Source organism: Cherax quadricarinatus, chromosome 14 (genome assembly GCF_038502225.1).
Source record: "Cherax quadricarinatus isolate ZL_2023a chromosome 14, ASM3850222v1, whole genome shotgun sequence".
Classification (NCBI taxonomy): Eukaryota; Metazoa; Arthropoda; class Malacostraca; order Decapoda; family Parastacidae; genus Cherax; species Cherax quadricarinatus.
Genome location: NC_091305.1, coordinates 31,311,285 through 31,328,121, shown reverse-complemented (window position 1 = coordinate 31,328,121; position 16,837 = coordinate 31,311,285).

Genomic DNA, 16,837 nt, shown 5'->3' with positions numbered 1-16,837 from the left:
GCGGGTTATATTAAACTGCTTAAGCATTTATCCCCATCAAAATTAGATACATTGGGAAGAATAGCATTCTTTCGTAATAATGAGACAACAAGTAGTACTATTACATCTGCTGATTTCGATGTTATTAAGAAAGACGAAGGTAAATTATCGAATGAAGTGAATACTTGTTTCCCTTTGATGCTGGATGTGAGTAGTTTTCACGAATATATCCTGGATAGTGTCGAATGTCGATTGAGACTTGAATTGCATTCACCCGCATGGGTAATTATGACTCCATTAAGCGGAAAAACATATAAATATAATATTAATTCCATTAAATTATGGATCGATAAAGTTATTCCGTATACGAATGCATTAATTGCATTGAATTCAAGCATGAGGGTAAACTCGCAGGGGTGTGAATATCTGTTCAAGAAGGCATTATTTAAATCATATATTCTGGCTTCTAATCAAACAATTGATCGCAGATAATCCTTGGGGACAAGTCATACCCGATAAGAGATTTATTACAATAGTTGATATGAAGACATATGATGGAGAATATAATTTTAATCCATTATATTTTTAACATGAAGATTTGAATCATTTCGGGGTTACAGTTAATTCAGAAATGGTTCTTAATATTGACTGTAAGTTCCCTACACATGCGAGTAGGTTATATTACGCTACCTTGAAATCACTGGGTTTGGAGACTGATCATATGATTACATATAAGAGTTTTCTCCAAGGCAGAACTATATTAGGTGTTGACCTGAGAAGTGAACAGGTTAAGAATGCTGTATCTGTCGAGAAGAATGGTAATTTGAGAATAGATATGACATTTGGTAAACCGAAAGATGAGAATAGAATTTGTCTGATGTTTGGTGAAACTAATGCGATTTTAAATACAAATGAAAATAAAACAGTGATAGTGCATACACGAGTATAGACCATGTAGTGTGAAGAGATAAATATTGCCTTGAAACATCATACGGGAAGATATGCCACGTATTTTGGATGTTTTGCCGCAAATAATATAAATGAAGTTATTATGAGGATAAAAGATAAGCCGGTAATTTTCATCATTAATATATTGAACGATCAAGATGAAAATATGGGTCACTGGATTACTATATATGTGAACAAACACATATTAATATATTTAGATAGTTTCGGGATGGATTTAAAACATTATACAAATATATATGAGAAAATTATATACAAGAGAAATTTCATGTACGGTATTAATCAGAGGATTCAACATGAAAAATCATTGGTGTGCGTCTTATATGCTATATATTTTGTGTATAAGTTAACAAATTATCGCGTAAAGAAAATTATACCATATTTGTTTAAAGATTTTGGTAGAAATAAATTAAAGAATGATCAATTTATATTGAAATATGCATATGGGCATTTCAATATACCCTCATGTTCAAGTGTATTTGCTAATAATTCAACGTGGAATTATGAAAATCTGTGTAAAATATTGGAATTATCGTACGGCGGGTAAAGCCTGAGGCGTTTAGAGGCGGAGCAAAGGTAACAACTCTGGTATAAATGACCGTGCTGGGTCACTGTTTGGATCTACTGTAATTCAAGAACAAGTAGGGTCAAGGATGAATCCAATTCAGTATCCCGTTGGAGGTGTCTGCGAGGAGGAGGGAAGACAGTATCCCTGTGTATGTTGGATTAATCAACATCATCCTCCTGCGGTAAATGGTAAGTGATTTTTGTCCATTAACCAAGTGAATCTTGTTGTAATAGTGAAAAAATCTTTTTCTTTTACACATAAATGATTTTTAGAAGATTTAGATTTTGCCACCGAAATGGCTAGTTTATTGTGCACCCCATATCCATCCTGTGGACGGTAGCGCGAGAGCATGTGGATACACAAAAGGCCTAGGAACTAGGCCCCAAAGGGTTAACAGGAATACATATGGATTTATATCTACATATCTATAGTTCACTTATCTGTTACAAGCAAATTTAGGAAATTTGCTTAGTATATCTGGTATCTTATTTTCATTAATAAGATATCTTGACATGTCACATAGGTTATTATACTGTCTGTCTCTGTATTCCTCAATAAGTGGACAATTAAGCACATAGTGTTCAAGAGAGTGACCATATGCCTGATCACATAATTTACATTTAGTTTGATCATCATCTGTGTGTCTCCCAAACTGCCAGAAGTACTTGTAACCAAGCCTAAGCCTGGCCACTACAACATCAGTCAGTCTGTTCACATTGCAAGTTGCTCCATAAACATACTTATCTACGTTCATGTTATCATAGTGGGTTATAGATCTACTCAGGCTTCTAACTGCATTCCTATAACAATCATCTTCATTATTTACTTCTCTCCTAATATTATTCCTAATGCTAGACACAGTTATACCAAAGTTATATTCTACGTTCTCCTTCTGGATACTCTTCTTGGCTAACATATCAACTTTATCATGAAGGAGTAATCCAATGTGTGATGGGATCCATAGCAATTGTACATTAATTCCTTTGTCCCTAATTTTTGAGTATCTATACCTGGCTTCCCCAATGAGCATGTTGTTGGAGTCATTATATGAGCCAAGAGCCTTCAATGATGACATAGAATCAGTAATGATGATAGAGTCAAGCTCAGTGTCATAGGTTAGCTTTAGCGCCATTAGGATTGCAAACAATTCAGTTTGCAGTGTAGACGCCCAGTTGTTAATTCTTATGCCTAACTCAACAAATTTATTATCGTTCTTAACTAGGGAGGTGGCAACAAGAGCAGATGCAGCCCTGCCAGAAGACTCCTGTTTAGATCCATCAGTGTATATAACTTGTGATAACTTATTACTACCAGCTAGGCGAAAAATTTCTTCTTGAGCAGTTGCTCTAACAAGAGATTTAAGGAAGGGATTACTAGCAATGAGCTTCTTGGGAGGGACTTGTAGGTATGTGATATTAAATGAACACATCTTCCATGGAGGGGTGAAATGCTCTTGTTGCCTACAGTGATACAGTTCATGCAGGTTATAAAACTTAATGCAATTGCACGTTTTCACAATCCATTTAGATCTGTGTGTATTAACCTCTAGACACTTGGTAAGATTCACTGTGACAGTGTCTGGTTCGTTTCTCAACATTCTAATACCGAGTACAGTGTTAATTTCAACAATCCTATCACTGATACTAGAAATACCAAGCTCCTTCCTCATGTTAAGAACTTTTGTAGATCTGGGACAGCCAAGAATAGTCCTGAGAGCTTCATTTTGCATTAACTCCAAGGGTCGGAGGGAACTTTCTCTAGCTAATATCAACATGGGAGCAGCATAATCAATTAAGGACCTAACATAGGCTATGTACATCATTCTCACGATTCTCACATTAGCACCATAGTTGGGATTGTAGCCAGCAACAGCTTTGAGAGCATTTAGCCTAGCTTTACATTTCTTGTTTAGTTGTGGTATAGTGGATTTGTTAAAGGGTACATCTACACCAAGATATCTGTAAGTTTTAACGTAGCTAATGATTTCACCCTGCAAATAGATGGGTGGGGGATGTCGTTTGCTTGTTAATATCTTTGTTTTAGAGGAAGATATTATGAGGCCTAGTCGATTACAAATTGCTTGAACTTCATTAAGAATGGTATTCATCTTCTTATGCCCTGTTGTATGGATCATGATATCATCAGCATAGCTTATAGCTATATGTTTAGGTGAGGCAGGTAGAGCATTTAGAAGAGCATTAATCAGATTATTAAATAGCATGGGACTAAGAACTCCTCCCTGCGGTGTACCTAAAGACATTTCTTTAGAATCACTTCTGAAGCCTTGGTAAAGGACAGAGGATACTCTATTTGACAGGTATCCTATTATCCAGCAGAGTAAGCTATCACCAATATTCATTTTGGCTAGTTCATGTAGTATAGCAGTTCTGTTTGCAATATCAAATGCAGATTTTAGATCAAGAAAAGTGGTAAAACTAGTAGAGGTGTGTGCAGTGAGAAAGGTGGAAATACAGTTCTGCACACTTTTACCTTTCATGAACCCATAGAGGTAGGGGGAAAGTTGATGTCTGATTCTGTAGTACAATCTGTTAAGCATCATTCTTTCAAAAGTTTTGCAAAGACAACTAGTTAAGGGGGGCGGCCTAAATGTATCAGGGTGTTGGGGCTTAGGGATAGGCACAATGAGACTATTGGTCCAGGAAGTAGGAAGAACGCCCTCAATGTAACTGAGATTATACAGTGCCAACAAAGGGTTATCAGGCACGTGCCTTAGAGTTCTGAGAATATCATAGGTTATACCATCCTCTCCAGGAGCAGTTGATCGACCTTTGGTTAATGCATTATCTAATTCATACTCGGTAAAGAGGCAATCACTCTCATCAATATTTTGGCTCATAAAATTAATCAGTTTCAACATTTCTTCAGAAGTACTCTCTAAATTTTTTCTAATATGCGATGGAAGGCTTTCATGCCTGGATGTTTTGGACCAGTCATTTATGAGGTCATTTGCTTTTTCAAGAGGAAAGGGATGAGCAACATTGCCAGTCTTTTTCCTGGTTATTTTATTTATACCTTTCCAAGCCAAACTCAAAGGGGTGGACCTATTTAATCCACTAACAAACTGTTCCCATTCCTGTTGCCTAAGTTCTTCCTTTCTATTCCTTGCATTTGTTAGTGCAGCTTGGAACGTTCTGAGCAGGTCTGGGGTTCTACATTCACGGTATGCTTTACCAATCCTCCTAGCTGCATGTGTTAGATTGCGCAGCTGTGGATCATTATAGTATTTACATTGGTTTTTATTGTTATTTATAGTGGAGGGTCTTTGTTTCCTATTCCTGCCCACTTGATCTGTGAGAACACTCTCAATAGTGGTAATTAAATCATCATTAAATTTTTTGTGCCAGTGGGCTCGTAATTCTTATACCATTGATCCAAGTGGTTAATAAAGTTGTCTCTGTGTTCTGGTTTGAGAATAAGTTTCCTCCTTCTGTATTTAGCTCCTTGATTGCTGGAGATGTGATCAAGATTGACAGTTGTTAGTCTTGGGAAGTGATCAGATAGAAGATCATCAACTATGACAGAGTCATGCATCGTATATGATGTATTAAATCCAAGACACAGATCTAGTATGCCACCATATATGTGAGTAGGCTCAGTAGTGCCCACAATTCGAACATTATCATGCTCATTCAGCAATCTCACTAGTTTAGTTCCATTGGTGTTTGTAATAGACCCACCAATATTCTTATGTCTGGCATTAAAATCTCCAAGAATGATGGTAGGTTCACTATTGATGCGATCTGGTAAAGCATCAGGTCGAAGCTGGTTCGCTGGGGCATAGAGATTAAAAATGTTTATGGAAAAATCGCCTGCATATACTTTGACACCATGATACTGCATGTTAACTCGACTCTGCAAGGAAAGGAGTGAATGTGGCAAGTTCTTTCTGACATACATCACACAACAGTTGGTTGACCTTAGGTTATAAGCTGCATATCCAGGCAAGTTTGGTGGAGGTGCTCCATCTTTCAATCTACATTCCTGCAAACAGATGACATCAATATTCTTGGTTGCACTAATATGATGTAAGTCAGGCAACCGCTTCCTGATGGAAGCAATGTTCCATGAAAAGATTTGTAATGTATCCATTGTAGTGAGTTATTACAATCTCTTGCTCATAAGATGGTAAAACTATTATGCTTTGACTGCAGTGTGCAGACACTTAAGAGTAAATAGCATAGTTTGTACGTCTTTATCTTCAGAACCTTATTCTTCTAATCGGGAATTTTTTTTTCTTTGCCAGATGTGAATATAATGCGGATGTTGGAACTTATTCGCGCAAATCAAATCCGACAGGAGCAAATGATTTGCGAGTTGATGGGTTTGTTAGGAGCGAGATCCACCCCGCCTCCTACCCAGCCGTATGGAGATGCTGCTGCTGCCCCTCCTACCATCGCGTCTTCTCCCCGACCTCATGTGGATGTTGAGAATGTGCCTCCTACTCACGGAGTTGATGTTAACGCTTTTATCCAGGATATTGTAACTCCTACCCACGCCGAGATCGCACCTTCTCCCCAGTCTCATGTGGGTGCCGCTACGTGTAGCACTAATAATAATATGAATGAAGAGATTAATATGAGAGGAGAATGTGCAAGTAGTTGTTATTGTGATAAATGTGTATGGAGTGAGATGGAATATTTCATGACAAATTCCCAACCTAGTTCATGTATTGATGAGGATTCCCCGTCTTCCAGTAAAAACTTTTATACTTAAATGCAATTAAAGGTGCACCTTATTCTTCTAATCGGGAATTTTTTTTTTCTTTGCCAGATGTGAATATAATGCGGATGTTGGAACTTATTCGCGCAAATCAAATCCGACAGGAGCAAGCTCCCTGCGGTGGGCTGCGTGCCCAGAATGCTGCAGGCATTTCCTCTCTGGATCGCAACACTGAGTCTCTGAAAGAGGAAGCTGGTCGCTCTATGGTCCTTGGTTTCTATGATGAGCTTTTCACCCAGCTCATTGAGGAACTTTAGAGCACACTTGCCCCATGATCCAAGGGTCTCCGACCCTATTGGGATGAAGTTATAGCAAGGGGGAAGGTCTTCATATTTGCGGATCTTCTGGGTCTCCCTCTGGCTGGCAGCTCCACCCCCTTCCACTTCGGAGTATGGCAAGTATGTGTCTGCCAATGTGGCGGCACAGGTGTAGTCCCAGGCAATCTGCTTTCCATCCTTCCAAGGTAGCATAGTGGCTCCATCAGGACGCTTTTGACTTCCATCAGACCTCTGTACTTGGGGTTCCCGTTGAGCTGGGCAACGGGCTGTGGCAAGGCTTCTCTTTATAATGTCATTGACCTCCTCATGCCTGGCATACTTCACTTCTGCTGTGTGACACACGAGACCATGAAGTCCGAATTGATCGGCTGTCGCCCTGCCGCAAATACACATATGTTCGGTGAGGATGGGGGCGGCTAGGCGAAGAGCAACACCAATCCGAATGGCCTGTGGGTCTAGTCGAGTGCCCAAGGAGGAATTGGGAACAGCTAACAGGAAATCTCCTGAGTGTGGTACCTTCACTGCCAGGAGACGAGCTTTGTCCTTTCCTGAGGCATTGGAGAGCATTGTGTTAGCAATTTTTTCCATGATCGGTTTGTCCCAGTGGGACTGTTTGTGTTCTTTGGGAGGAGCTGGTCTACTGGAGGAATCTGTAAGGGTGTCCCACCGAATCGCTGCTTCAGTAAACCTGGGGTCTTGAGCTCCTACCACGTCTCTCAAGCGTTCGGGAGCAATCTTCTTGACTAATGTGCTGGAAGCCAAACACGAAGACAGAAAAGCAGGTAAAGCAACATGTGTTGCTTTGCGCACCCCTATACCTCCCAGTCGCACTGGGAGGGTTGCCTGATCCCATTGCTGATCCTCTATTGACAGGTTCAGTGCCTTCTTGAAGGTTGACCTCAGGTGTGCGTCATATTCATCGAGTGTTGGGTTGTCACAAGAGGGTGCACACCTCAGGAAGTGAGTAAGTGTTGGCATAGTAAGACACCTTGTGAGGAGATACAGAGCATCATGGGCATCAAGATTGCTTATTCTCTCCTCCATTCTCATCAGGTTATTCAATTTGTCCTTGAGGACAGAATCGATGGCCTGGTGACCCAGCGGTGCTCCCAAGAGGGTACTGAAGATTGAGACACTTATGTAACATATGGGAATTTTTATTCAGGAAACGTTTCGCCACACAGTGGCTTCATCAGTCCAATACAAAGCAAAAGGTGTAAGGAGAGGAGGAGTTTGAGGTAATCAGTCCCTCAGCCTGGAGTCGATGTATTTAGTCCAATCTTGTAGAAAGTACAGCATAGGGCCGTAGACGTGGCTTATATACTGTTCTCAGGTGAGGCGAAGCAGGAGGAGGCGGGGTCATAGTGGTACCATCCACTAGTCGAAGTAGGTCTTCGTCCAAAGGTTGGGCAAGTGTAGAAGAATTCTTTGTAACAAGATCCCATGATGCTGCAGTGTCTGACAATTGTGATGAATGGTTTGAAAATCTTGTCGGTTTTTCAAACCATTCATCACAAGAGGGTACTGTTAGACTGAGTGGTAGTAGAGACTTCTGGGAGGATTCTTCGCACAGCATTGATTATTTCCTGGTTTGCCGTGATTATTTCACACTTGGAGGGATTGAGGATGAGTCCCAAGTCTTCTCCCTGTGTTTTCACCAGTTGTAGGTCCCCTACCAGGGACTCTTCAGTACCTGCCAGAGTGACATCATCCAGGTACCAGATGTTGAGCTCGCTGTGTAGGCTGGAAGTTAGTTCTCTTACTGCCAAGCAGAAGAGAAGTGGAGCTAGTGGGTCACCCTGCTGAACATCTTCTGATGGGAGAATTTCATGTTCTCCAAACAAAAGAAATGAGGGTTTGCTGTAGCCGGCTGAAATGAAGGGAAAAAGCCTGGGGAACCAATCCCGAATGGCTGGCAAGACAGCATCTCTCTTCACCATATTAAAGGCATTTTTAAAATCAAGTTTAACTACGACCTTGTCTTCTGGTAGGTCCCTGATGTAGGCCCTTGCCGCATGAGCTGCAGCTTCACTGCCTTGAGAGACCCCAAAGCCCAGTTGGTGTGGCTGGAGTAAAGTGGCAGCTTCTAGGCGAATGTTTCTTACTGCTGCTTTGGCAACGAGACGGCGAAGAGTGTTTCCAACCGTAATGGGTCTGATTCCCCCATCCTTCTTCTTCAACGCACATAGTGAGGCTCCAAAAAAGAAAGGTTTAATTTCTTCTGGTATTCGCCCAGCCAGGCAGTTGTTGACAAAAGTTGTTAACTCGGTGAGAAGAATTGCTGCAGATGCACCGAGTACTGGATTTACCATCTCTTTGAGGTGCTGAGGTCGAATTCCAGTGTAACCTCCTGCAGATCCTGCTGGAAATGACACAATCGCCTTATAGACTTCCGATTCTGGCAAAATTAATTTTTCAGTGATGGGGTCTTCCTCAGGGTTGTTGTTGATGGCTATGGCGTCCCTGGTTGGATGCTTGTCTCTTAGTGCTTGGGCTGTGGTCTCATCTTTGGGGGCTACAGTGTCTTCACTTGTAATTATTCGGATTGCTCCCACTGTGTTACCTTCTTCGACTTTTTTGCTAACCTGTGCGCAAATTTTCTCGTTTTCAGTGGGGCTTTTCTTGGGTCTACCTCTGTGATTCCTGCGATGATGGGGCAGAGGGACACAATTATCCGTTCTTAGGTAGTTTGCGCACTGCCTTGATAACTGACGTGGTTAGCAGTTTGCCTCGTCTCTCAGGAACTGCAAGACAGACATTGCCGAACAGGAGTAGGTTGCGCCATGCTTGGATGGTGCCTCGGGCTTCTAAGTTGGTGGGACCTCCATTCACCTGCTTAAGAAGGTCTGTGAATTTCCCTGCTGCATATGGGCGAGCCGCTTTAGGGATGTGGGATAGGGTACTGCTGGCAGTGGATTTGAATGCCAACAGAAGGTTATCGCAGGTGAGGAGGTTGCCATTGGAACTGTCATCTGCCTGTGGAGGCTGTGGGCTGCTCTCTGCTGAGGGCATATGTGATCCCGCACACCCATTGTGTGCACGAATGCGGCCATCCCTGTTGTGTGCTCGAAACTCTCCACACACCTGACATGTGCCTCTTCTTTCATTGTTGGGTGCACTATTTCCCTGGCTTTGTGGCTGGCTGGCTTCATCATCTGCCATACCTCAAACTGTGTGGTAAGCCCAGGCTGAAGGGAAAATGGCGAATGGCACATACCGCATGTAGTTCATGGTGGTGGTGGAGGGAGGAGAGGGGTCTCCCATCCTTGTGGTGGGAAGTGGAGGAAAGGGAGGAGTGGAAGATGTGTGATGAGGAGGAGTAGGGCACTCACTCCCACCCAGGACAAGTCACTATACACCACAATGCTCTGTGCACCTGTTACTATACACCACAATGCTCTGTGCACCTGTTACTATACACCACAATGCTCAGTGCACCTGTTACTATACACCACTATGCTCTGTGCACAGGCCCCACTGTAAACGACACACCGCTATACACTACACATGCTATGCGCATACCATGCACATACTACGCCGACAAGGAAAGATGAGTGTGGACAGTCATGGTAACTGTTCTCGCAGTGATGGCCAGGCTTAGACTGAATGTAATTAATTAATTTTTTTGTAGTAATTGTAGTAACTAAATGAATTTCGGTTGCTGAGCGATCCTAGAAAAATACGCCTTATTCCATAATCTAAGTCCCTTGTTCCTCAGTGCACACGAGTGGAATAGAGCAGAGTGCGGCGTATTTTGATACTACAGTTAAATATTAGTATAGAAGATTAGAAGGGAATTAGAAAAGGCATTAATAAATCATTATATTAAAACTAATATTCAAATTTCATGTGGCGAAACGTTTCCTCATTAAAGATACCCAATCGTTGCACATGTTTGTAATTTATCAACTTGTAGGTTCTCAGAGCCATTCATCTACATTAATAAATATGAGCTGACATAGTCAATTAGATCCGAGGTAAACTGGGCACCTTGTTCCATTTAAATTTCACTACCATGGAAAATATTTCCTAAAATGGAAAATATTGACAATAAAACTTCCGCCACATTTATGAAGGTGATATTTTTAAGCGGCACTACTTCTGGAAAACTGGAAGTATAATCGATCATGTTTAGGATATTTGTGTATCTCTGTGTCTGTATGTATATATATATATATATATATATATATATATATATATATATATATATATATATATATATATATATATATATATATATATGTCGTGCCGAATAGGCAGAACTTGCGATCTTGGCTTAAATAGCAACGCTCATCTTGCCATATAGGACAAGTGAAAATTTGTGTATGCAATAATTTCGCCAAAATCATTCTGAACCTAACGAAAAAAATATATTTCATTGTGTTTGTTCAGGATTAAATTATTGTAAATGTATCTAAAATATATTTAGTTGGATTAGGCTAAAATAAATTATGCTTGTTATAATAAGGTTAGGTAAGTTTTCTAAGATTCTTTTGGTGCAAAATTAAAAATTTTTACATTAACATTAATGAAAAAAATATATCTTTAAACGTATAAAACAAAATTTCAGAAAGGACTTAATTTTAAATGAGTTCTTGCTAATTGACCAGTTTTACATATTCGGCACGACATATATATATATATATATATATATATATATATATATATATATATATATATATATATATATATATATATATATATATATAATATATATATATATGTACATATTTATTTATTATCACAATGGCCGATTCCCACCAAGGCAGGGTGGCCCGAAAAAGAAAAACTTTCACCATCATTCACTCCATCACTGTCTTGCCAGAAGGGTGCTTTACACTACAGTTTTTAAACTGCAACATTAACACCCCTCCTTCAGAGTGCAGGCACTGTACTTCCCATCTCCATGACTCAAGTCCGGCCTGCCGGTTTCCCTGAAACCCTTCATAAATGTTACTTTGCTCACACTCCAACAGCACGTCAAGTATTAAAAACCATTTGTCTCCATTTACTCCTATCAAACACGCTCACGCATGCCTGCCGGAAGTCCAAGCCCCTCGCACACAAAACCTCCTTTACCCCCTCCCTCCAACCTTTCCTAGGCCGACCCCTACCCCGCCTTCCTTCCACTACAGACTGATACACTCTTGAAGTCACTCTGTTTCGCTCCATTCTCTCTACATGTCCGAACCACCTCAACAACCCTTCCTCAGCCTTCTGGGCAACAGTTTTGGTAATCCCGCACCTCCTCCTAACTTCCAAACTACGAATTCTCTGCATTATATTCACACCACACATTGCCCTCAGACATGACATCTCCACTGCCTCCAGCCTTCTCCTCGCTGCAACATTCATCACCCACGCTTCACACCCATATAAGAGCGTTGGTAAAACTATACTCTCATACATTCCCCTCTTTGCCTTCAAGGACAAAGTTCTTTGTCTCCACAAACTCCTAAGTGCACCACTCACCCTTTTCCCCTCATCAATTCTATGATTCACCTCATCTTTCATAGACCCATCCGCTGACACGTCCACTCCCAAATATCTGAATACATTCACCTCCTCCATACTCTCTCCCTCCAATCTGATATCCAATCTTTCATCACCTAATCTTTTTGTTATCCTCATAACCTTACTCTTTCCTGTATTCACTTTTAATTTTCTTCTTTTGCACACCCTAACAAATTCATCCACCAATCTTTGCAACTTCTCTTCAGAATCTCCCAAGAGCACAGTGTCATCAGCAAAGAGCAACTGTGACAACTCCCACTTAATGTGTGATTCTTTATCTTTTAACTCCATTATATATATATATATATATATATATATATATATATATATATATATATATATATATATATATATATATATATATAAATTTGTGAGAAAAAACTAACAGAATGTTCTAAACCCTCATTATCCTCATCCAATTAGAGTTTTAGCGCCGCCGCTCATTGGATAAACCTCAGAGCACCTGAGACACCACTCCCACGAGTCCTCTTAGGGTGGGGCAGGTGCCAGACCCAGAGCTTGCTACCACCTGCAGCTCACTAGACACTCAGGAAGTAAACAGCAATTGAAATTCACTATTAACAACAGACGTCACTTCCTCTATCTAATTCGTAGTTCAATCGTCTCCTCATTTCAAAGCTTTAATTTCTTCATAACACAAAACTTTACTTTCTCTTCCTCGGCACAAAGTTTCAGATACTCCCTCAAAAAACTCATCTTTATTCTTCCATAATATAAAACGTTGCCTTACCTTTCCCAGCACAAAGCTCTTTCTTCCCCTCCCTTATCACAAAGTTCTAACTTCCCCACAATTAAAACAAAGCACCTCCTTTCCTTTACACAAAGCTTTACCTCTCCCAACACAACCTGTACCTTCCCCGCCACTAACAAAACTCTTCCCCAACACTAACATAAACCTTTACTTTCCGCGCCACTAACGCGTGTTTTAACATCTTTCCTCTAACATTTCTCTTCATCAAACTTGAACTATCAAAGTAAATGAAGTTTCAACCAAACATTCAGTGTAATAAGAGAACCTGCAAAGTCGTTATCAAGAGCCGCAGCTCCGAAAAATCGAAAGAGTGTTCAGTAATAATCAATATATTGCCCGAGGCTCACCCACGCACATAGAAACTCAAAAGAGTTTGTCGATTTCAGTGAAAGTCGCAAACATCTGAACTGGAATTTTCCTTATATTTGTGAAACTCTAACCCTTATACAACCAAATAACTTTCAAAACAGGTATAAAATTCACTTCTGGCATTTTTTTTTTCAATCTGCGACTGAAAAAAAAATTATCAGCATTTATATTTCAGGTAGAAGCAACTGATGAATGGAGACGCCAATTGGTTTTGTAATAATATTAAAGAAGAAGAGATCCGGCAGGTAGGACGAAGTCAAGTCAGGAACGAGGCTACTGTGAAAGTTTAGGATGCAACACACGTGATACATCGTCAGAAACTGAAATTGGCTGCCCCAGTGAGGCAGAATGAATCGAGGCGACGTGTCCTACCCTAATAACGAGAATCTAGCTTCGGCTGCCGGGTAAGGACAGAGTGCGGTCCTGTTGTGTTCCTGGGAACGGAAATTGTGAGCAGCGCTGAGCTGGTACTGAGACAAGGAAAGATGAGTGTGGACAGTCATGGTAACTGTTCTCGCAGTGATGGCCAGGCTTAGACTGAATGTAATTAATTAATTTTTTTGTAGTAATTGTAGTAACTAAATGAATTTCGGTTGCTGAGCGATCCTAGAAAAATACGCCTTATTCCATAATCTAAGTCCCTTGTTCCTCAGTGCACACGAGTGGAATAGAGCAGAGTGCGGCGTATTTTGATACTACAGTTAAATATTAGTATAGAAGATTAGAAGGGAATTAGAAAAGGCATTAATAAATCATTATATTAAAACTAATATTCAAATTTCTTGTGGCGAAACGTTTCCTCATTAAAGATACCCAATCGTTGCACATGTTTGTAATTTATCAACTTGTAGGTTCTCAGAGCCATTCATCTACATTAATAAATATGAGCTGACATAGTCAATTAGATCCGAGGTAAACTGGGCACCTTGTTCCATTTAAATTTCACTACCATGGAAAATATTTCCTAAAATGGAAAATATTGACAATAAAGCTTCCGCCACATTTATGAAGGTGATATTTTTAAGCGGCACTACTTCTGGAAAACTGGAAGTATAATCGATCATGTTTAGGATATTTGTGTGTCTCTGAAGCAGGCGACAAAGGACCAACTAAATCTAAACTAAAGATTACGACTTTTTCCATAGGAACACGTCTGGTTCTTTCCTTTCGGGAAGTTGATTATCAAATATGACATGATTTACAGTAATTTCGCACATCGGAAGCCATTCCAATGTCCGAAATGCCTCGACACTGGAAGATCATGGGACAGTATATGCCTTATCTCTCGACACTTCAGAGTAACAACCAAAAATTTCTTTCAATAGTCTATTTTACTTAAAGTTATTTCATGTTTAAACAAAATGTCACTACTATATCCAAGTTTATACTAAAGTTCCACTTTGAGTGGATGTGGGTGGGTGTGAGTTGGACCTGATAGCTTGTGCTACCAGGTCGGTTGCCGTGTTCCTCCCTTAAGTCAATGTGACCTGACCTGACTAGGTTGGGTGCATTGGCTTAAGCCGGTAGGAGACTTGGACCTGCCTCGCATGGGCCAGTAGGCCTTCTGCAGTGTTCCTTCGTTCTTATGTTCTTATGAGTTAGTTGTCTGTACTTATCCAAAGATTGACATTCCTGTTGAACCTTAACAAAGTTTACCAGGGAAAGATTCAGAGGTTTAATATTTGAAGCAATTAAAGGATAATCGGAAGTATCCGTGCCTGTGATTTCGTGAGAGCATTTACCGTGGTAATGAACGGTACTTAAGGTTCAGTATCGTGAGAAAATTCAGCAACATCTGAAACAAGAGATTTATTTGTAGATACATTTTCAGCAGACCTCGAGGCGGCACTTGACTCATGAGTATTAGGCATAACAGCCATATCTTCTGGTTGTTTTAGTTTTGGAACCATTATGATGTTAGAATCCGTGTTACATCACAAATTATTATAAGCCATTAGAAGTATAGTTAACGCCCCTGGGGCCCGGTCTGTGACCTTTTTATGTAGTTATATTTCATAATTTTGTTAATCGGGATATCGTACTAGGGAGTTTTAAAAATTAGTTGACTATAAAGTTATTTTTTAAATATTTTAAACAGTTACATGAGATGAAAAGGCAAGAAAGAACAATGAAAAGCAAAAGAGGGTAATGGAAAGGGGTTTACTACATCGTCAATTATTTCTTTAACTTTTTTGTTGATATTATTTTATTATAATTAAAACATCGGCCGTTTCCCACCTAGGCAGGGTGGCCCGAAAAAGAAAAACTTCCATCATCATTCACTCCATCACTGTCTTGACAGAGGCGCGCTTACACTACGGTTATAAAACTGCTGACACTGTACTTCCCATCTCCAGGAATCAAGTTCGGCCTGCCAGTTTCCCTGAATCCCTTCATAAATGTTACTTTGTTTACACTCCAACAGCACGTCAAGTCCTAAAAACCATTTGTCTCCTCCATTCTCTCCTATCTAACATGCTCACGCAAGCTTACTGGAAGTCCAAGCCCCTCTCACACAAAATCTCCTTTACCCCCTTCCTCCAACCTTTCCTAGGCTGACCCCTACCACGCCTTCCCTCCACTACAGATTTATAAACTCTCGAAGTCATTCTATTTCGTTCCACCCTCTCTACAGTACTCTGGATAATAGTTTTGGTAATCCCACACCTTCTCCTAATATCCAAACTACGGACTGTCTGCATTATATTCACACCACACATTGCCATAACACATGACATCTCCACTGCCTCTTTCCATCTCCTTGTTACAACATTCACAACCCATCCCTCACACCCATATAAGAGCGTTAATGTAAGTAGATTCTCATACATTCCCCTCTTTGCTTCATGGATAAAGTTCTTTGTCTCCACAGACTCCTCAGTGCACCACTCACCAATTTCCCCTCGTCAATTCTATGATTCACCTCATCCTTCATAGACCCATCTGCTGACACGTCCACTTCCAAATATCTAAACACATTCACCTCCTTCATAGACTCTCCCTCCAATCTGATATCCAATCTTCCGTTACCTAATTGTTTTTATCCTCATCACCTTACTCTTTCCTATATATATATATATATATATATATATATATATATATATATATATATATATATATATATATATATATATATATATATATATATATATATATATATATATATATATATATATATATATATATATATATATATATATATATATATATATATATATATATATATATATATATATATATATATATATATATATATGGTAGAGTTATTATTGAAAGAATTAAGAGTAAGACGGAGAATAGGATAGCAGATGAACAAGGAGGCTTTAGGAAAGGTAGGGGGTGTGTGGACCAGGTGTTTACAGTGAAACATATAAGTGAACAGTATTTAGATAAGGCTAAAGAGGTCTTTGTGGCATTTATGGATTTGGAAAAGGCGTATGACAGGGTGGATAGGGGGGCAATGTGGCAGATGTTGCAAGTGTATGGTGTAGGAGGTAGGTTACTGAAAGCAGTGAAGAGTTTTTACGAGGATAGTGAGGCTCAAGTTAGAGTATGTAGGAAAGAGGGAAATTATTTCCCAGTAAAAGTAGGCCTTAGACAAGGATGTGTGATGTCACCGTGGTTGTTTAATATATTTATAGATGGGGTTGT